Consider the following 21,170-nt stretch of genomic DNA (forward strand, 5'->3'; position numbering starts at 1 on the left):
ACTTCAGAAACTCTGGCTGAGGAATTGGGCTATGAAAGGAATGTAGGCAAAGACTAGGAGGCACTTAGACGCTATCTTTTGGGGGTGGGGGAGGTGGTAGGAGAAAGGCCTCTGGTGTATTTATCGCCACATCTTTTGAGTTTTGGTCCAGATAACAGGAATCTTCAGAGCAACTCTTTACAGGCCCTGGCTTTGCAGAAAGTGAGGGTTGTGTCTTAAACTATAAACCTTCCCATTAGCAGTAAGAGCCCCAGGACCCCAGCCAGCGCCTCCTGAGATGCGGCTGCCCTGCAGGAGAGATTTCTGTAAGGGACCCTCTGATCGCCTCCCAACAGCACTGCTCCCCTTCTGAATCCCCAGTGGCTCTGTGGAGGACTTTATTTGGATTCATGCTTGGCGGTGATGATATTTTTTGAGGGGCCTGCAGGGTGAAAGGCAGTGTCAGAAGCCCTTAATTCTGAGACTCGAGGGGGCTTTGCAAAGACAGTTCCTCCCCTGCTGAGCACAAACCTAGCATTTTCCTCACTTTCAGGTTCCAAGTAGGAGGGCCAGGCCACAGTGTGAAATGCTCTTAGAGGAGTCCTGCTGGGGTGACAAGGCGGAAGAAAAAGGCAGATGGTTCCTCACTGCCCTTGGGATGACATCCAAATGGCCTGCCTGCTGGATTCACAAAGGCCATCCTCACCCTACCCCTGGGCACTGCTCCAGCCTGTGCCCTTGTTATTTGTAGCCTATTCCAGCCACTAGAATGTCTTCAGTCTTTGGAACAGGTCTCCTGGCACCCCAATCTACCCCCTCCATAGAGAACACTCTTCCCTCCCATTACCTCTTGGCCAACTCCTATGCATCCCTCAGGACTTAGACATCACTTCCTCCAGGAAGCCCTTCCTTAATGCGCAGAGGAGTCAGTTGAGTGTAACTGTTAGGAGTTCAGGCAGAGCTGGGTTAGACTCTCACTTCACTAGCTGTATTAGTTGCCTGGGGCTGCTGTAACAAAGCATCCTAAGCTTGGTGATACAAACAACTGAAATTTATTGTCACAGAATTCTGCTTGAAGTCCAAAATCAGGGCGTCAGCAGAGTGAATCTGTTCCCTGCCTCTCTGCTAGCTCGTGGGAGCCTCAGGCATTCCTTTTCTTGTAGATGCCCTTCTCCCTGTGTCTCTGCATTGTCTTCCCTCTGTGTGATGTCTCTGTGTCCAAACGTCCTGTCTTTATAAGGACAACAGTCAGTCATGTTGAATTAGAGCTCACCCTAATGACCTCATCTTAGCTTTACCTTTGTAGAAAGCATTTCTCCAATTCAGGTTGTATTTTGAAGTACTAAGATTTAGGATTTCAAGGTATCTTTTGGAGGGAGATACAGTTCAACCCGTACCCCTACTCTGTGACCTTGCCTGTGTCACTTAATGTCTCTGAGCCCTGTTTTTCTCATCTGTTAAATGAGGGTTGTGAAAGGGGAAAGCATTGCTCCAGGATGCTGGGGACTTTGGCTCAAGGCTTAGTTCCACTGACCAGCTGTGTGACCTTAGGGAAGTCCCTTTACCTCTCTGAATCAGTTATCTACTACAGCAGACAAAGTGCTCCCAAGCTTAGGGGCTTGAAACAACAACTGTCATGTATTTTGCTCATAAATCTGCAATTTGAGCAGGGCTCGGTGGAGAGAGCTCTTTTTGAGTTCTATGTGACAAAAGCTGAAGCAGCTCAGACTGAGGCTGGAGGATGAGTTAAGGTGACTCATTCATGTGCCCAGCAAGTAGATGCTGACTGTGGGCTGGGCAATCAGCCAGGGCTGTGAGCCAGGGTCTTTGGTTTTTCTTGTGGGTCTCTCACTGGAGCTGCTTGGTCTTCTTCACAGCATGGTGACTGGCTTCCAAGAGTGTAGCGTGGTGGTCAGGTCAAGGTTCCAGAGACTCACTATCCCCCACACCTTGAAGGTGCCATTTACTTGTGTCCCCTTGGGAAAGCACTTCACCTCCCCAGGGGTTCAATTCCCTGTCTGAAAAAGGAGGCTGAGAACGGATGCCTCATTGTGGGTAGCAAAGGAGAGGATGCACGTGCAGGTCTTTGCTCAGAACAAAGCACAGATGACATTCTCCGTAAACATCTTTTTTCCATATACATCACTTCCTAGGTTCCTCAAATGGAGCTAGTGTCGGAGGTGGGACCCAGAGAGGTATTCCATGAAGTCACCGTTTGTGGCCAAACGTAAGGAATCTGTAACCTACACAACTGAATGAATGAATGCTTCTGTCTTAGGCCGCGTCCCTTCAGAAGCAGACTCTGAGGCAAAGATTGGGGAGGACTCCAGGAAACACAGGCAGGTGTGTAGAGAAATGAGACAGGGCAGGGAAGCAGCCAAGACGGTGTGTATTAATGAACAGGTCACTGCTGTTGGCACCTGGGAATTGGTGGCATTGGGTCCCCTGGGAGAACGGTCCTGCTTGAGATCCGAGGAAGCTGGCTGTTTGATCCCCATCTCCTGACTGTTTTGCTTGAGGCTGCTCCTGCACAAACTCTGCACAGTCAGGCTTACTCCTGAGGTCAGGGGCTCCCAAAGACGAGGAATGTCCAGGTGCTTGCCTGAGAAGCCTTTGGGTGTGAGAGAACAAGGATGTAGGTCAGGCACCTAGAAACTCGGTTTGGACTCTCAGGGCTCCCTGATTCTGGATGTCTTTCAAAGGCAACGCATGATTCTGTACGTGGTCTCCCCTTGGTCCTCCGCCCTCCCCTACACTCTGAATGTTCCCATAGAACAATGGGTGTCTGTCTGCATGAACCTTCCTCCTGCTGGCATCTTCTTGGGCTTTTTCTCCCCATTGCCTCTAAAGCAGGTCATCTGACCTGAGACTCTGAAGAGTTGGGGCTGGCTGAGAAATTGGTGGATAGGTCTGGGAGGAGCTGGTTTGCATGAGAACATTTAAAACATGTTTGGCTAAAGAAGCAGGGAAGTTTCCTGCATGGGTGTCTGGAGGTTGGGCTTGAACTGCTGGCCTGTTGTTGGTGCTCCCCGCCCCCTCCCTGCAGCCCCACATCTGGCTCTGAGTCCTCTGCAGGAAGGGGCTGCAGCAGAAACTGAGGTCCCCTTCTCTGTGGGATGAGGGGGCAAGCTGTCTGCTTAGTACAGGATGGGGCCTGTCATTGACACTGCACTCGATGTTGGGCTTGGGTTCTATTTCTGGCTAAGCCACTGTCTGGTGGTGACCTTGGACATGTCACTTTGTTCTCCAAGCTTATTCTTCTGCATCTGTAAAATGGGGTCAGTTCTTCACCTCTGCCTCACAGGACCAATGCGAGCTTGGTACTAGATCTGCATGTACTTGGCAAATGATAAAGTGGGGTGAAGAGCTGCCCCCACTGCAGCCTGAAACCAGGGCTCTAGGAGCGTGTTCTTGGAGAATTTGAGCCTTTGAGGATCCAGAGTGGCACACACGCTATTGGCCACCTTGGCCTTGGGGACATGAATGAGGACCCCAGGCAGTGAAGATTGATGGAGCAGGGCCTGCAGAGGAGAGAGTGTCAGTGGCAGACTCTGGAGGCAGTGAGTTCATAAGACTGAGGGAGTGAGACACACCTTGGAAAATGGGGCCAAAGGGCTGTGGTACGTGCAGGGGAGGCAGGACTACACGATGCTTGCTGACTTGAGTCACAGCAACTAGCCTTGATTGAGCCTCTACTACATACTTGGCCCCAGGCGGAGTGCTTGCCTCAAAAAAAATCCTATTTTATCCAAGCAGCAATGGAATGAGGTTAAAACCATCTTTTGTCTTCATTTTATAGATGAGCAAACTGAGGCTCAGAAAAGAGAAGCAGATTCCCGAGGTGGGGGTGGGGGACACAGCTAATCACTGGCAGAGTTTGGGCTTGGACTCATGTCTGGGGGTTGACTGTAGAATCTGGATGTTTTCCACAAACACAATTAAAAGAAAGTCTCGCTTTATTCTGAATAGGAGGAAAACAAAGTGATGAACTAGTCTAGCATGCAGATCGGAGGAATTTGCCAAGAGGGCCGGAGTTCTCCAGTGGGACCAGCTATGTAATTTGTTGAAACCCAGAACTTTCCAACTGCGGATATGGAGCCCCTGGTTCCAAAATGATTTGAGAATTTCAAGGTGGTGACAGTTCCGTATGAAACTGAATGTGTGGCCTTTCTAAGTGCAGGGCCTGGGTGACCACGTGGACCACACACCCACAAAGTCCCTGGCCTTGTACCCCTGCTGCCAACAGCTAGTGGGTACAGATGGGGTTCTCTATGGCAGGATGAGTACAGGGCAAGCTCCAGGGCCAAATAGCCTGGGTTCAAACCCTGGGCTCCCAGCTTTCTAGTTAATGACCCTGAGTAACTTCTTTAACCTCTCTGAACCTCAGTTTGCTCATCTGCAAAATGGGATGTTGTTAGTTCTTATTTTCTAGGAGTAGTGTGAGGTGGAAATAATAGGATGTAGGTAAGTTGTTGAGCCCAGTGCCTGGCCCACAGTACATACCAGCAGTACCAGATACTGGAGTCAATAGTCCCTCCCCCTCCCACCTCCCCCAGGGCACAGACGCCAAAGAAACGCCAGGTCCCAGCTGTCATTCCCTCATGCTGTTCAACCCCGGGCCAGAATCTTAGAGATTGCAGTGTTTCTGCTCTAGCAACCCCTCCTTCAATCCCCATCCCCCCAGGCTTTTAATGAGTTTTGTATTTTCATCAAATCATTCTTCCTACAACACAGGACTGGGGGAGGCTAAAAATAGCTCCCCAAGTCACATGACAGCTCCAAATGCGGAGGCTCCCAGCAAAGGTACAAATGTGACTCCCTGTTTCCTAGGAAATGAGAGTCATTGTGATGCCTGACGCCAGGCCTCTGCCAACGCAGCCAGGGCGCTAGCAAAAGCACATTGTTTCCTGTGACATCCCTGCGTGTGACAGGAGGAGGGTGAGGGCCTGGGGGGGAGGCAGAGCCCCCACAGCTGGCAGATCCATGGCCTGGTGCCCTGGGGTCTGAGCCAGAAGCTGCCCCTTGCCTTCAGGAGTAAGGGGACGCCAAGGCAAGAGCTTCCCCACGCCTGGATTCTCTGACCCCATCTTTCCACCCAGGAGCAGTCAGGGAACTGCTTTGCCAGCAGGAATGATGTTTTTTGTGTTTTTTTTTTCTGTTCCTTACATTTTCTACCTCTTGTTCTCCTGTCAACGACTTGCAACTAAAGGTATTCTATTGTTTGGCATTGAAAGTGAATCTGTGGACAAACATTCCCTCATGGAAACCTTGCCAGGCTCTTCCTCTCCTTCCCCCCGCCTCTCCCCAGTATAAGATAACTCCCGGTTCCCTAGACCGGTCATGGGTCATGAGACTCCCAAACTTGAGTGCCTCACAGTCAGTCACCTGGAGGGTTCATGAATCCCCTGATGCTGGTCACAGCCCTGAGAGTTTCTCATCCTGTAGGAGTGGGGTTGGGACCAAGACTTTGCATTTCCAGATAGTTCCCACAAGACGCTGGTGCTGTGCTCCAAGGAACAGACTCTGAGAACCACCGCCCTAGATGCTGTGGCCCATATTTCCCATTCCCTCCACCTTCCCCCGTCCCTCCTTCCCTTCCTTCTCTGTTCTCATCTTAGAGCAACCCCATGTCACCTCTCTGCCCTGGCCCTGCCCTCAGTAAGACTCTCTGGCCTGAATCTGCATCTTGCTGCCTGGGCTGCCCTCTCTTCCACTTCTCAATGGCTACCTCACACTTTAAGTGTAAGAATTACAGTAAAAATGATTGCTTATTGATCAGTAACCATAGAGTCTTCCCTCTTCACAATGCTGTGTGGTAAACATTGTTTTTGTTTCCATCCTGTCCACTGTCATTATCTCCATCCTGTGATAAGAAAACCAAGACTCAGATGGCAAGTCATAACCCCAAGTTGCAGAGCTAGAAAACAGCTGGGATTTAAGGTGGTCTGAATTTTAAGCCCATAGGTAAGTCACAGCTCATCTGTGTCCCTCGGGAGCCTTCCCTAAATCTTCTAGACTAGATTTTGTATACCTTCTTGGAGTCCTCCTATACTCCATGTGTGTCTTTATTAATGCACTGGCAGCCTTGTACAACAGTTACACGTTGATGGGTCCGTCTCCAGATTTAGATTGTTTGTTGCTTAAAGGTGTGGACTTTGTCCTGACTCATGACATCACAAGTGCCTAAAACAGGGTCTGGCATTAATAAGTGCTCAATAAATGCTCATTTGCTGGCTGACTGACTGAATAATGGTTGTTTAAATGTTTGTTGAGTGAATGCATAAATTGTTGCTGCCTGATTACTCATCACGTAATGCATAAACAAGAGGTGCTCATTGCTGGAATAAACGAATGAGCTTATTCATTCATTCAGTTCTCTAGGCATGTTGGTTGGTTGAATGAATGAACTGAAGCTACTGAAAATGCTTGCTGGATATATTAATGAATACATGAATGACTAGTAGGTGTTCATTAAGTGTCTGTTACCTGGCTGGGTGCAGGGATGGGTTGGGCTCATAGAAGGATGAATGGGTGGTTGAATGGTAGAATGGATAGCCAGTTAGGTAGGTTGGTGAAAGTCAAAGTAAAGGTGAAAGTGAAAGTTGCTCAGTGGTGTCTGACTCTTTGCACCCCCATGGACTATACAGTCCATAGAATTCTCCACGCCAGAATACTGGAGTGGGTAGCTTTTCCCTTCTCCAGGGGATCTTCCCAACCCAGATCTCCCACATTGCAGGCGGATTCTTTACCAGCTGAGCCACAAGGGAAGCCCAGGTAGGTTGGTAGATGGATAAATAGATGAAGAGATGGGTGGGTGGGTGAGTACCTGGATGGATGTGTGGGTGGATGAGGGGATGGGTGGACTGGTGTATAGTTGGATGGATGGGTAAATAGTTGGAGAAGTAGGTGGGTGAGTTGGTGGGTGCATGGTTAGATAAGGAGGGGGGTGGGAGACAGGGCCATGACTCTGGCCTTGTTAGCATAGGTACTCTCTGTGTGATGCCCCTTCTACCAGATAGATGACAAAGAGTGAGTTATGCATGGAACCCCAGGGCATGTGTAGTCTACAGTCAGCAGGGCAGCTGGAGGGTTCTCTGGGCCACCAGCTATGACTTGGGAAGCCAGGTGGATGATGCATCATGAGTGTCACAAGGGGGCTGTGAAACTGTTTTAAATGTCAGAATGTCACCCAGCTGTGAGACTGGGTCTTGACGTTTGTCATGTTCCCGAATCACTTGTTTTAATGACTAATTATTTTCCCTCTTCTGACATGGCTCCTTGGGGGAGAGTGGGGGAGCTTGGCTGGAAGCCGGGAACCTGTGCTTGGCAATTGAATTCACTAACAAGCCAGAAGCGAATTAACCCCGATCTGCCAGGTGTGCAGCAGAACCTGGCAGGCCCAGCTCCCAGGCCCAGCCAGGTGCTGCTCGGCTGGGAGGTCCTTCCAGGGCTGGCAGGCACCTGAAAAGAACTCAGAATGTCTAAGCCCAAACCCAAATGGCTGTCTGAAAATCTATGAAAATGCAGATTATTGGCTTATTGGCTTGAGAGCTGCTTGATTTTGATCTAAATGAAATGATTAACCTTGTGCTTTTTTTTTTTAATACTTGCTATGTATAGGCCATTGTATAAATACTTCACCTGAAATATCTGATTTCATCCTTGCCATAGCCCTTTTATCATTATCTTCTCCATTTTACAGTTGGGGAAATTGAGGGACAGAAATTGTTATAGAGGTTTTAAAACAGATCTTGAAAATTCTCTGATGTTCCCTTCAAGAGGTGAAGTCTATTTCCCTTCCCCTTAAATTTGAACTGGGATTAGCAACTTGATTATGCAGAGCAGAATGAGGTAGAGATGGCCTGTGTGACTTCTGAAACTAGATCAGGATGGTGGTACAGCTTCCTCCTGCCTCTTTCTTAAGACACGTGACTCTGGAGACTTGAACCTCCATTTAAGAACTCAGGCTGCCTTGAAACCACCATGCTGGAGGGAGATCCCTTGTGGGGAGACCACATCCATATGGAGACAGCTCTGAAGGGCTCTAGTCATTCTAGTCTCAGCAGTTTTTCATTGTTCTTGCCCTAGTACCAGACACGTGAGTGAGGAAGACTTGGAGGTGACTCTATCCCCAGGCCATGCCTGATCGTAGCTGCAAAATTGACTGTGAAGGAGAACCACCCAGCTGAGCCCAGTCCAACCCCATATCACAAGTCATAATAGTAAAACGACTGTTGTGAAGTTTGGAGGGGTTTTTATATAGCAGTAACAGGAACTACCCACTCCAGTATTCTTGCCTGGAGAATCCCATGGATGGAGGAGCCTGGTAGGCTACAGTCCACGGGGTTGCAAAGAGTCGGAACAACTGAGCGACTTCACTCACTTCACTAACAGGAACAAGGGTGAAATGTACCAGATAATACAGCCAGAGCGTGACCCAGCCACTAGGTGAACTGGACAACTTGGCTCAGGAGCCACAAGCTTAACCTGTAAAGTAGTCCAGACTTGCCTTCGTGGTCTTACCTCTTTAATCTACCCACTGCATGGACTAGTCTCAACCTTGGAGGCTTGGAAGAGGATTCAGTTAAATAATCTGAGTAAAGCATTATGTTCAGTGCTTGGAACATCTTAGTTAAATTCATCAACTTCATCCTTGCAGATCCTCAGACATAAACTTTGTCCTTATCCTCACATTGCTTTCTTGCTCTCACATCACACATTGAACATGTTTACAGACCCATTTAGTGCCACCGTCTTTGGATCCAGCAAGTCACTCCTTCCTTCCTCCCATCCTGGTCTCTTCAGTCTCTTCTCAACAAAACAGCCAGAGAAATCCTGAGAAAATCCAAGTCAAATCTTTCACCTCTGCCCCAGGCCTTCAGGGAACAGCCCATTCCTCTCAGCTCAATAAACAAAGCCTGCAATGTGCAGCACAACCTCCCTTCTCACCGCATTCCTCCTTGATTCATCTCCTGAGATGCCCGCCGGCCCCCAAGTGCTCACTCCAACAACACAAGCTCCTTGCTAGAACAAGCCAGCACCCCCTACCTCGGGGCTTGGCTTCTGCTGTTCCCTCTGCCTCAATTGCTTTGCCTGCTGATGTTGACATGGCTCACTTCTTTGCCTCTTTCAGACCGTGGCTTGAATGTCACCTTCTTTTTGGGACCACGCCTCACCTCCCATTTAAAATGGCAGCCCCATCCTCTCCCCTCTTCTCCCTTTTCATTCTTCTCCATAGTGCCTGTTGCCACCTAACACACCGATGTCTATTTTTTCTCATTCCCCTGTTTCTTTTATCTACCTCCACTAGAAGGTGGCCACAGGAAAGCACAGATCTTTGTTTTGATCACTGCCCCTGGGAGAGTGTGTGGCACACAAGAGGTGCTCAATAAATGCTTGACAGGTGATAAATGAATGGTTGTTGACTGTTATTATCAAGGGGACCAGGTAGGAACCTACTGAGCTACTCCAAGTGAGAACAGAGATGAGGGCTGTGGAATCTGGTGGAGGAAGGAAGGAATGATGATGACGCCTGGTGTTCTGGTCCATGCGAGGAGCTCCCCACCAGGAGACGTGGTGGGAGGAGCCAGCTGTGGACAGAGGGAATGATGCCATATTGGTATGGGGCAAGGTGGAGGTGCTGCTGGGATGTCCCGGTGAGGTCTAGGTTGGTGACAGAAATCAGGACTGGGGATGTGGTGGAAAGCCCAGCAGGGAAGAATCCTGGGAACCCCAAGAGGGTGGAACCCAGAGGGATTGGACAGTGAGAACAAAGAACAGTGAGGACAGAGGCCCCCCCACTGTAAAGCCCATGGGAGCCAGGGGGTCACATTATGGAGGCAAGGGGCCTGTGGCGAACAGAAGCGCCTGTATCCCTGCTGGAAGAAGAGGGAGCCTCTGTGTTTTCACTTGCTTGTTTTTAGGTGTGAAGACAGGTGTGGGATTGTAAGAGCTTCCGGTTTGTTGAAGGAGGCCAGAAATCTGGATTTTCATGGGAAATTTATTCTTGTTTTGAGAGAGTTAATGAAAGCTTTGCGAAAGTGCTATATGGATCAAATAGTGCACTTCTGTGAGCTGGATTCAGCCCATGGGCACTCAACTGACAACCTCTGGAGTAAGATAATGAGGGAAAGGGCTGGGGGCAGACCCTGGGCCATGCAATCTCAGGGGGTGTTGTCTGGCTGAAGGCACAGGAGGCTGGGGTGCTCTAGGCAGTGGGTTGAAGTGCTGACCGGCAGGTGAGGGCCAAGAATCTTAGAAACCTGGCCCTCAGGGCATCACAGGTGAGCCTCGCAGAGCAGGTCTGTGGAATGGTAGGGGCAGAAGTCAGACTTCACTTTTTTGTTCAAAAGGTTTCCATACACGGGATGGCCCAGGGGAGACATGGCTGGGGGTTTCTTTGCTTCAGATGGGGGCTGCCCCTAGGAGAGGACGCGGCCAGGACACAGCAGCCAGTGTGAGGCCGCTGCCCCCAACACCCGCTCGAAGGGCACCTTCAGAGACCTCCCGGAATACTGTGATTCTCAGACATTTGGAAATTAAATGGTGATGACGTTCACAACAGAAAAGTGAGGTTTGTGGCTCCCCCCTCCAACTTCCATACCAAACACAGCCTGGGGTGGACACTGCGGTCTCCCCACTGAGTTGCTGTGAAAGCTGGAAGCAGCACTGCCTGCTAGGACTCTCCACGTTGATGGCAGCACCATCGATACAGCACCCACAGACCACATGTGGCTGCCGAACACGTGAGGTGTGTTGAGTGCTTCATTTAAATGAATTTAAATGTGAGTGGCCTCCTGGGGTTAGCAGCTGCCTGAGCGGACAGGGTAGGTCTAGAGATCTGGAAGAAACTTCAGGGGTATAAAGACAGGAGTCTGCTCTTCTCTGCCATGGCTCCCTCCTCTCAGGGCTGGATAGCCAAGAAGAGGCCAGACTGCCTCCTTGGGGTCCTCGTGCGCACCCTGGTCCCCTCTTTTCCATCTCCCAGGAGCATCTCTGACGCCCGGGTCCTCTCCGGCCCAGCAGACAGCTGGCCGTGAAGCCGGCTCAGCCGAGGCTCCCGTGCAGGTTACGGGCCCGAGCCTTCTGCTGCAGCTCAGTGTCCTGCCCAAGGGCTCTGCCTACCCGGGCACCAGGCCAACTCATAATAAAAAAAGCCACTTTTAGCTTTCTTTCCTGATCTCTCATGTGAGTTTGTCTTCCAAAGGGACTTTGTGGGACCGAAGTGTGTGTGTGGCGGGGGAGAGCCAGTGGCTCTGGTTTGGCAGGATTGCTGCATTCCCAAGTTCCTAAGACATTTGCATCAAATTAGCTGTAAGCCTCTAACAATGGTATTTTATTTTTTTCTTCTGGTATTCTAATTAAAACAAAAGAACTTCATATATAACGTATGAACACAGTTCCTGTGTAAAAGATTAAAATAGTTCAGAAGGCTTTCTCTACAGGTAAAATTGCCTGTGGCCTTCCCCTTAGCCTTCCGTCTGTGTGCGCACACACACACACATAGACACAAACTGATACACAAAGACATACAGACATACACAGACACACATGCACATGTGCACACGCAGAGACACACACAGACATTGAAACACGAAGACAGATAGACATGCACAGACATTGATACCCAAAGACATACAGACACACACGGGCACACACAGACACAGACACTGATCCACAAAAACATGCACACACACAGACACACACACAAATAGACATGCAGACACACTCACACAGACACATAGGTGGGTGTTTTTCCCCCCAAAGGCATCAAACTAAATTCATTTCCTGTGACTTTCTTTTCTCACTTATCACATCTTAGGGCATCTTGCCCTTTCTGTTCATGGAGTTAGGTCCTGTTTCTTTGGAACTGCTGTATGGTATTCCACCATATCCACGTGGTACAGTTTATTTAATCACTCCTTGTTGATGGACACTTTTGTTTCTCTAGCTGTTACTAGCACAACCTGTATTGCAGCAGACATTCTTGTCTGTGCCTCTTTGTGCAAGAGTGTGAGCATAAGCCAACACACATGTGTAACAGAGTTGTGCAGTCCAGATCACTGCTCAGCATGGATTCGCTCCTCCCTTATTCCAAACTCTGTGACACGCAGATGCCTTCCTGTCCCGTTGATGCCAGGCTTGGCTACGGGGCTGTCCTAAGCCTTCAAAGGCCTTGAATGTTTCTGTTTGTCCCTCTTGACCTTCTGCCATCACCAGGTGAGGGACATTCCCCAGGGAGCTACTGATCTAAGGAGATGGGAGACATGGTTCAGATCAGCCCAACCCCTGCTGAACTGCAGGTAAATGAGCTGGAAAATAAATGCTTGTTGTTTTCTGCAGCTGAAACTTCAAGGTCGTGACCCAGGAGAGGTTGCCTGACCCAGGAATGAAAACTGGAAGAGCTTTGAACATCTATCAACATGTTTCTTGACATGCCCTTGGACCCAGCATTCTATTTCCAGGTGTCCAGCTTCCTAAAACACTGCACACCAAAACATATGAACCATGATCCTTAGGCCGACACCTAACTTGGTAGGAGTGGGTGTCCTCTTTCCCATTTGATGGGTGGGACTGTCTAGGCATCCAGCTGTGAAGTCACTTAGCAACTCATCCTGGGAGGCCATGGGGGGCTGGGGAATTCCTGAGGCTGGCTCCCCCTCTACTCAGGGCAACAGCCCCAGGGGTCAACAACCCCACGGCTGTGCATGTTCAGGGACCCCATGGCCTATCTGAGGCCACAGATCATGGACGGAGAGCCTTGAGGTTTTATCATCCTGGGAGCCTTTTCCCTGCAGGAGCCGAAGCCCCTGTGCAGGCAGTTCTGATCCCTAGAGGACTGCCCGAGGCTGAAGATTGGCTGAGAAAACTCATCAGACAGAATGCCTGGGAGAAGAAGAATTTCCCATTGGATTGAAGTTGACTATTTTCCACTCATCCCCCAAACAGCCAATCTTTTCACCAAAGAACTGCATTTTCTAGACTCTGTATCCCCCTGGTCCTCCAGTGGCCTCTTGGACAGGATTGCAGGAGAGCTTCCTTGTGGAGGAAGATACTCAGTGCTGCAGCCAGGAGTCTGTTGCCGGGGCTCCTCCTGCTCCTTCCCTCAGCCGCTCAGCAAAGGCCAAGGGGGAGGAAAATGGACTCTACCACAAAGTCTCATGGACACTTGCGCAGAGAAGTTGTCTTTTGCTGGGGGGAAGCCCAGAGGGAATCTTGGAGCTGGAAGATCGATCTGTTTGCAGGCTGTCCCCACTCACTTCTCGGTCCCACTCTCGATGTTAGCTCAGTGTTGATAATTCTGTCGACTTGGAGCGCTCGCCTGGCTTGGCAGCGAATGAAAAGAAGGAGCTTTTCCCCAGCAGAGACTTAGCACGTCCATGGTTATTTATGATGGATGCTGTTGTTAGATTTGGGGATGGAATGTTGAAGGCTGGGAGGAGGGAGTGGCATCAAGTAGGGTGCTGGAGTCATTAGGGTCTCTGTGCCCAGCTGAGGTTATGGGCATCTGGGCATCCACTGGCATAGCCTGCCACAGTAGGGAAGGAATAGATGAGCAGAGAAAACTGTACTCCTCAACCATCCTGGCTGTTCACTAGCCCGTCCAGAGGGGCTGCTTCATCTTTCATCAGGTCATGGAGGAAGGTCTTGTTCCTTTTCCAACTGCTGCCTCTTATTTCCTTGTAGGTCTGTGATGCTGTCTCTGTGATGGTGAGGAGGTGGCCCCTGATTAAAGCAGTGTGGGCACAAGACTGACTGTCCAAGGGCTGGTCAACGACTTAGGAGGTGTCAGGCATGAAGCCTTGCCCAGCTGACATCATAGGCTCACCTCAGGACCAGATACACTCTTCCCTTTGCTGTGAGGAAATAAGGGATCTCATTCATCCTCAGAACAACCCTATGAGGTAGGTACCATTATTACCATTTTACAGATGCATAAACTGAGGAACAGAGAAGTTAAGAATTGTGCCCAAGATCACACAGCTAGCATATAGCAGAGCTGGGATCAAAGCCAGGCCTGACTGACCCCAAAGGCCACCCATCCTTGTAACTACCACCTCCCTAGATGGGCTGTTCTGCAGGAGAAGATCGGGAAGACAGGAGAATCGGGGATGACAGGCTTCGTCCCCGAGCCTCATAGAGTTCCACATATGACAGTAACCCTCCCTGTGCACACTCAGCAGCTTTACATAGCCAGGGTGGGGCTCTGGTTTCGGTCAGCAGTCTGATCAAAGTCCCTGGCTTTCGGTTTGCTAGCTTTTGCCTAAAATAACCAGATTATTTCCGCTGAAGCGAATCACTGAGGTTGAGTTGTGGAAGTCAGTGGTCCTGGTCGTGCCCCTCCCCAGGGAAGCCTTTACCCTTGCATTGCCTGCTTTGGGGTGATCAATGTCAAAGCCAGAGTCCTGGACGCCAGCATCAGCTCTTGTCAGAGAACAGTCAGAGAACCTGCAGTTAGAGAACCCAGGTCTGGTGGGGATTGATCTTGGGTGGGCATGCAGATGTTGCTGATGGAGTTCTGCCCAGCCCCAACCTCCTGTAAGCAACCTGGAGTGCTGGAAGGCCAGGCTGGTGTGGCGGGGGGTCCCTCTGCCTGGCAACTCCTGGCAGATGTGCTGCCTGGGGCTCCCTAACGCTCACTCTTTTGCATACAGCACCTCCAGGCTGGGCCAACACTAATATTTACATTCAAAGGTAAGGCTGCGGCTATGGGCTTCTTCCCATCCCCCGTGGCTCTCCTGGGCCCAGGGGATGGAGTTACAGAGTAAGGTGCTGGGTGACTGCCTGTGTGGGCTGAATAGGAGCCAAGGGAGATGGTGGACAGGGAATCAGGTCCAAGGCTTCAAATAACAAAAATAACTATAGTGATCAGACTAGCAATTATTTATAAAGTTCTTACTTTGTGTCCGATGCTGAGATAAGTCTTTCTCATGCATTTCAATTTTAGTCCTCATCCTGGTTCTTCAAGGCAGCTGTATCAGGCTGTTTTACAAGCTAGAAGACAGAGGCAGAGGGAAATAAGTAGCTTGCTCAAAGTCAAGCAACTAGTAAGTGATGAACCTGGGTGTCCAGCTGGGGCATATGAGCCTTGGTGATTCTCTAGCCCAGTTTCTACAAGGAATGGGCAGTTTAATGTAATGAGTGAAGCCTGATAAGTGTGAAGCAGTAGGGAGTGGTGGGGACTGGGGCACACTGGAGAGGAAACCCCTGTCTAATTCTCAGCTCAAGATAGTTGTTGCCACAAGGAAATGTGGACCCAGTGGGGCTGGCTTGTCTGATTTTCAAGAGAAAATCTTGGCATGCTTATTTCTCAAATCAGGAGGAATATACATATTTATGCATCTACAGGTTTTTATTTGAAGTATTCCAGTTTTTAAATGTTGGCAACACATTCCTTTTCTTAAAAAAACACGGTGGGAGCCAAGTCAAACATGGCTTCAGGCGATCACTCTGCTCCCTCCAAAGAGTCCAGCTTGTTTGCCTGGCCCTCTGCTTCCTCCAGGCAGAAGGGCATCACTGAGAATTCAGCTCAAGGCCCACAGTCCAGACAGTCACCTCTGGGCCACTTTCAGGCTGGGAACCTGGGAATAGTGGTACCCTTTGATCCAGATGATCAGGGCCCCACTGGTCCCACACTTCGGAGGGTCACCTCCGGCTGTCCCCCCGCCCATGAAGAAGAGGAGGGTCTACTGGGCCAAGGGATCTGCCCACCCAGAGCTCACACCCCTCCTTGTAGGCCAGCCTCTGACTCCTGGGGACCCCAGAAGTCCCTACATCAGAGGCCCAGAGCCCGTTTGCCAGACCAGTGTATCAGTTTTCCATTGCTGTAAAAGAAGCCACATGGCCTTGAACAACAGTCATCCCATTGTTATTACCTCTCACGGCGCTGGGGCTGGCAGGATCAGTGCAGCGGTCACCCCTCGGGTCTCTCCTGCCGTCCAGTCGGTGGCGGCCAGGGCTGAAGTCATCCTGAGGTTCTTTTACCCACACGTCTGCGGTCTCTGGCTGTCAGCTGAGGTCTCGGCCGGGGCTGCTGGCCAGAACATCTGCACGTGGCCTCTCCAGGGCCCCTGTTTCCTCACTGCAGAGTGAATTACACTCAGAGCAAGGGTCCCGAGATGGGGAACCCGGAGGAAGCTGGATCACCTTTACCATCGAGCCTGTGGGGTCACTTCTACTGTACTTACTGGTAGAAGCAGAAATGAAAGTCTGCCCAGGTTCAAGGGAAGGGATGTGAACTCCCCCTTGATGGTGGAGGGGCAAGATATCATGGGGAGAAGAACCTGGGTAGTGGGAGATGCTTCGTTCCGGGGCCGTTTGGGAGAGTCTTTTCTGCAGCAGACTGCATGTTTCTCTTCTCTGCAGGCCTCCTCTGAGGACCAGCTAGCAGCGGGAGAGGCCCCGGGGCGGTTGCTCGGGCTGGGAGCAGTCTGATGGGGCGTAGGCCGGCTCTGCTCAGGCCAGCGCCCAGGCCCCCTAACCCGCCTGTGTCAGGGGCAGGTTGCCTGGAGGGCAGGGCAGGCCCTCTGGATACGCTTTGAGGAGCCCCCACCGAGAGCCACATGTGGACAAGACAGAGGCCAGCTCCTGAGGGATCTGAGTGACGGCTGCTGCTGAGCAGGAAGGGCCCAAGGGGAGGAGAGAGATGGAGATAAATGACCCCCTGTGCGTCCACTGACCTCCCAGCCCAGCATCTTGGCTGAGTGTGTAAAGGAGAATCAGGACTCGGCTTGCAGGGAGCCGTGAGGGATTCTACGTGGTTACTTCCTGGCCAGAACTTGGTTTTGCTCAGATGAGACAAGAAGACACAGAAGTCAGATATCAAATAATGCAAGTCACTGGTAAGTTTGAGTCAAAGCACAGGCCTTTCTAAAGATGTTTGTTTTTTTTTTTTTCAAATGATTTATTTATGGTCATACTTCTTGGCATGGCATGTAGGATCTTAGTTCCCAAACCAGGGATGAAACCCCTGCCCCCTGGAGTCTTAACAACTGGACGGCCAAGGGAAGTCCCAGGCCTTTCTAGAAGGAAGAAGTCAGCGTCCTGGTTCTCTTATACCCCCTGCAAATCAAAATCACCTGGGGGAGCTTGGTGACCTAGTGATGCCCGGGTCCTGTCAGCTCAGTTCTGAAGCAATCTGTCCCTTGGAGGCCTAGACTTGGGGATTTTTCTGAACTTATTTTTTATAAAGGTAACATTGGTTTAAAACATTGTAAAAGCTTCATGTGTACAACCTTCTAGTTCTACTTCTGTCTACACTATAGCATGCTCACCACCGAACGTTTAGTTTCCATCTCTCACTGTACTGTTGGGTCCCTTTGACCCATTTCACCCTCCTCCCCGCCCCTTCCCCCTGGGAACCACGAAGTTCCCTGTATCTGCCCGTTGAGTTTGGTTTGTTTGTTTATTTTGTTCTGTTTTTTATATTCCATGTATGAGTGATAGCATGCAGGACTTGTCTTTCTCCATCTGATTTATTTCACTTCGCATAATGCCCTCCAGGTCTCGCAGGGGGATTTTTAAAAGCTCCCCAGTGATTCCCATCTGCAGCCAAGGTTGAAACCCACTCAGCCAGAGCAGAACTAGCTGGAGGGCAAAGACTCCCCTGTCTTAATGAGGGAATGGCGGAATACACAGAGGGCAAAAGAAGGCATTCCAGGTGGGTGGAACAGCGAGAGCAAAGGAGACTCAGGTGGGAATGTGCTTTGCAGCATTAGGAAATATCCAACACAGGAATGGACATTAATGTACTAGTCTAGGTGATGATAATAATAACAAAAAAATATTGACATGTACAGACACCGTGTTATGAACTTACAGACATAATCTCATATGGTCCTCACTACTACCGCTTTGTGGGGTAGGTATTTTAGTTCACTTTTTACAGAGGAGAAAACTGAGGCTCACAGAGATTCTGTAATTTTCCCATCGCTAACCCAGAGCTGGGATTTGAACACCTGACTCTAGTTTTGAAAATGATACTTGGAGAGTTTGATTCATACGTGGGGGAGTTCTCGTGCTCGCTTCAGCAGCTTATATACACATGTGTGGACCTGAGCTAGAGGTGACAGGGAGCCAGTGTAAACAGGGCTTCAAGGGAGTGTCTGGCATGCTGGAGAAGGTCCCCATGAGGTGCTGACCATGGCAGGGCTGTGTGGAGGGAAAAGGTAGGAGGGTGTGTGTGTGTGTGGAGGGCAAAAGATAGGAGGGTGTGTGTGTGTGTGTGGAGGGCAAAAGATAGGAGGGGGTGTGTGTGTGTAAGAGAGGGTGTGTTGTTGAGGCCTGGCAAACTTCCTGAGCATCTCAAGCCTCCTGGCCTTGGCACGTGCTCTTCTCCTTGCCTGAAACTGTCTCCCCCTCTTCTCCACCTGTCTCCCTGCAGATTGTGCATGCATAGCTGATCTGTCACCTCCTCCAGGAGTCAGACAAGCTGAGTTTTGAGTTTGAAATCTGACATGCTCTAGTCCATGTTCTTGGGCAAGTTATTCAACTTCCCTGATTCTCAGTTTCTTTATCTATAGAATGAAGAGTGAAAATAGTCCTGGAGGATTAGATGTTATCATGCATATAAAGCTCTTAGGATGCATTATAGTTGCTCTTTGTCTGTCTGCTTCCCCCTTGAGACTCTAAGCCCCTGAGGGATGAGGCTGTCTTGGCCTCCACTGGAATCCTGTGCTGTGCCCAGCAGGATGCTTGGCATGGCATGGTTCTGGGAGGGTTCTTGATGCAAACTGGGAAATTCTGGACCTGACCTAGAGGTCACCTGATGTAGGTGTGGTAAGGACTGCCAGAGATAATCTCACCCAAGATGTTGCCTCTTGCATCCATCTAAATGGTCACACCTTCCAGACTCTGGCAGCCAGAGTGGTCACGTGATGCTGTGGCTACGAACCAGCCAGGCTGTCTCAGTTTGCATTCTCAGAAGCAGACTCTTGAAGGCAAAGATTCAAGAGCCAGCAATTCATTTGGAAGATGATTTCAGGAAGGATTTGTATGGCAGTGGAGAAATGAGACGGGGAGAAGAAGGCAAATGCAGACCCTGTGAGTGAGCAAGGGGGTAGCTGAGGCTCTGTTATCCTGGGAGCCTCTGAGGGTGAGAAAGCTGGAGTATTTGTCCACCATCTGCTGTCTGTTGGTTGAGGCTGCTCCTGGGCCCCATTAACACTGACTTCAGGTCTGCTCTATGGGGTGACCTGAACAAGCTACTGAGGCCGAAGGAAAATGTTTGTGGAAGTAGTTTCTGTGGTACTCAACTAACAAGTGTCCAGGGGCCATGAGAGGGGCAGGCACCAGCAGTGTCACTTACAGCAATGTGAGTGGTTAAAGAGAACTTCCTGAAAAGCCCCACAAAAGGGAGCCAGACTCACCTGATAAGGGCTCTTTTGCTTATGACTTTCCCACTTTCCTCTTGCTTAGAATATAGTTTCAATGGCTGGAACTGTGACAGTCATGTTATGTCCATGAGGAAAAGACCAACAGAACCATCAAGATTTCTCGCTGGTCTGACAGCATTTACTTAGAAAACAATTTACCACTAGACATAATGTCATATAAGAGGGAAAAAAAGCAACGACTTTATAGTTTCAAGCAGCCAATGATATTTGGATTTCATGTTGCTTTTAGCCTAATCCAGTTTTAGTTCAAAAGTTGTAAATATTGAAGAATGAATGAATAAACTCTGAGCAGGGGGTTGGGGTGAGGTAGAGGATACCTTTTGCTTACAGAGATACCCAGCAGGTTTGACTATATTCCTAGACTATAAGGGCTGGATAATAATAATTTTTGCTCATTATTTTATCCTCAGCCTGTACAGAGAAGTCTTGTAACAATTGTGTCCTGAATAGGTTAATGGCCAATGATCCTGGGGGACGAGAGGGATCTGCAGGTGCTCTGGACAAAATTGATTTGCATTTACATTTATGGAACATTCTCCCATGTGTCAGGCTGTACTTTTTTTTTTTTACTAACGGGGAAGGACTGAGGAGGGGAAAGAAAGGAAAGCAAATGAGCTAGGATTAAGTACAAGTGGACCTTGGAGATATGTGGGTTCCGTTCTAAACCACTCTAATACAGTGAATATAACAAGAAAGCGAGTCACACAAAGTTTTCTCTCTCCCGGTACATTTAATGTTTGGGAATTTCCTGATGGTCTAGTGGTTAGGACTCTGAGCTTCTACTGTAGGGGGCACGGGTTCTATCCCTGGTTGGGGAACTAATGTCCTGCAAGCCTCGCAGTGTGACCAAAAAAATAAGTGAAAAAAATATGTTTACACTATATTATAGTCTGTTAAGTGTACAACAGGGCTTCCCTGGGGGGCTCAGTTGGTTAAGAATCCACCTGCAACACAGGAGACCCAGGTTCGATCCCTGAGTCCAGAAGATCCCCAGGAGAAGGGGATGGCAACCCACTCCAGTATTCTTGCCTGGAGAATTCCATGGGCAGATTTTCTTCATGGACTCTGAAGGGTTATTAAAACGTACCCGAGATCAGCTGACTGGTTTGTGGTGGACCTCTCCACCAGCACCAATGTGGGAACTCAGAAGGAACAAGTGCTACTAACTTTGGGACAAATTCAGCAGAGGAACTCCGTGACTTGGTCTCGTACCGAGGACCAACATTACACAAGGGTCCCAGTGGGCTCTGTGGTGGCAGCTCCATCTCACCACACCTGGTTCCCTCCTATCCTCCAGGCCTCAGAGACCTCAAGAGACCCGTTCCAGCCCTGAACTTGAATGTGCACATGTTGAAGGTGTTACACACGACCAGGGTTCTTGGGCTTCCCCAATCAATAGAAGTTGATTAGAGGTCAGATAAGAAATTCAGGCAAGGCTTTACTGGGACCCCTGCGGCAGCAGGCGGGGAGTAAGAACAAACAACAGGTTTCCTTGCTGGCTCCCGTGCAGGGCGGTGGGGAGTTGCGGGGAGAGGGGAATCGAGCTTGTTCCTTACAGGGGGTGAGGGTTGGAGTGTGTCCAGGGGTCAGGCTGGAGAGGTAGCTTAGGTATTTTGCCAACCCCTTTCACGGCGTTGTCAGCAGCGGGCGTGCTCAGGACCCTCTGGGCGTGCTCAGGACACTGCATTTGCTCTCCAAGCTCTGTTTTTGCTCCAGGCTCTTCAAAAATAGCAGTTGGCGTTTTTGGTCTCTTTGTATCTTTTGGGTCCAGAATTTGCCCCAGCTGCACAGGCATGC

At 49.8% G+C, this 21,170-nt stretch overlaps 1 long non-coding RNA gene across 13 annotated transcripts in view; it reads left to right on the forward strand.

Moving 5' to 3' along the window:
- The first annotated feature begins 4,899 nt into the window (after nt 1-4,899).
- Nucleotides 4,900-21,170, forward strand: part of LOC145520889 (uncharacterized) — a 508,290-nt gene continuing 492,019 nt past the window's right edge. For 4 of the 13 annotated variants that reach the window (XR_014064872.1, XR_014064868.1, XR_014064869.1 and 1 more), the window contains exons 1-5: nt 4,900-5,188; nt 5,853-5,943; nt 12,322-12,443; nt 13,666-13,883; nt 16,345-16,820. This is a non-coding gene — a long non-coding RNA (uncharacterized LOC145520889). Of the gene's footprint in view, nt 5,189-5,852; nt 5,944-6,715; nt 6,754-10,387; nt 10,548-12,321; nt 12,514-13,665; nt 13,884-14,926; nt 15,027-16,344; nt 16,821-17,481; nt 17,775-21,170 lie in introns of those variants that run through there. The other 9 variants (XR_014064866.1, XR_014064865.1, XR_014064867.1 and 6 more) reach the window with 7 other exon arrangements.

The sequence above is a fragment of the Giraffa tippelskirchi genome, chromosome 9, assembly GCF_054371585.1.
Source record: "Giraffa tippelskirchi isolate mGirTip1 chromosome 9, T2T-mGirTip1v1.2.pri, whole genome shotgun sequence".
NCBI classification, from domain to species: domain Eukaryota; kingdom Metazoa; phylum Chordata; class Mammalia; order Artiodactyla; family Giraffidae; genus Giraffa; species Giraffa tippelskirchi.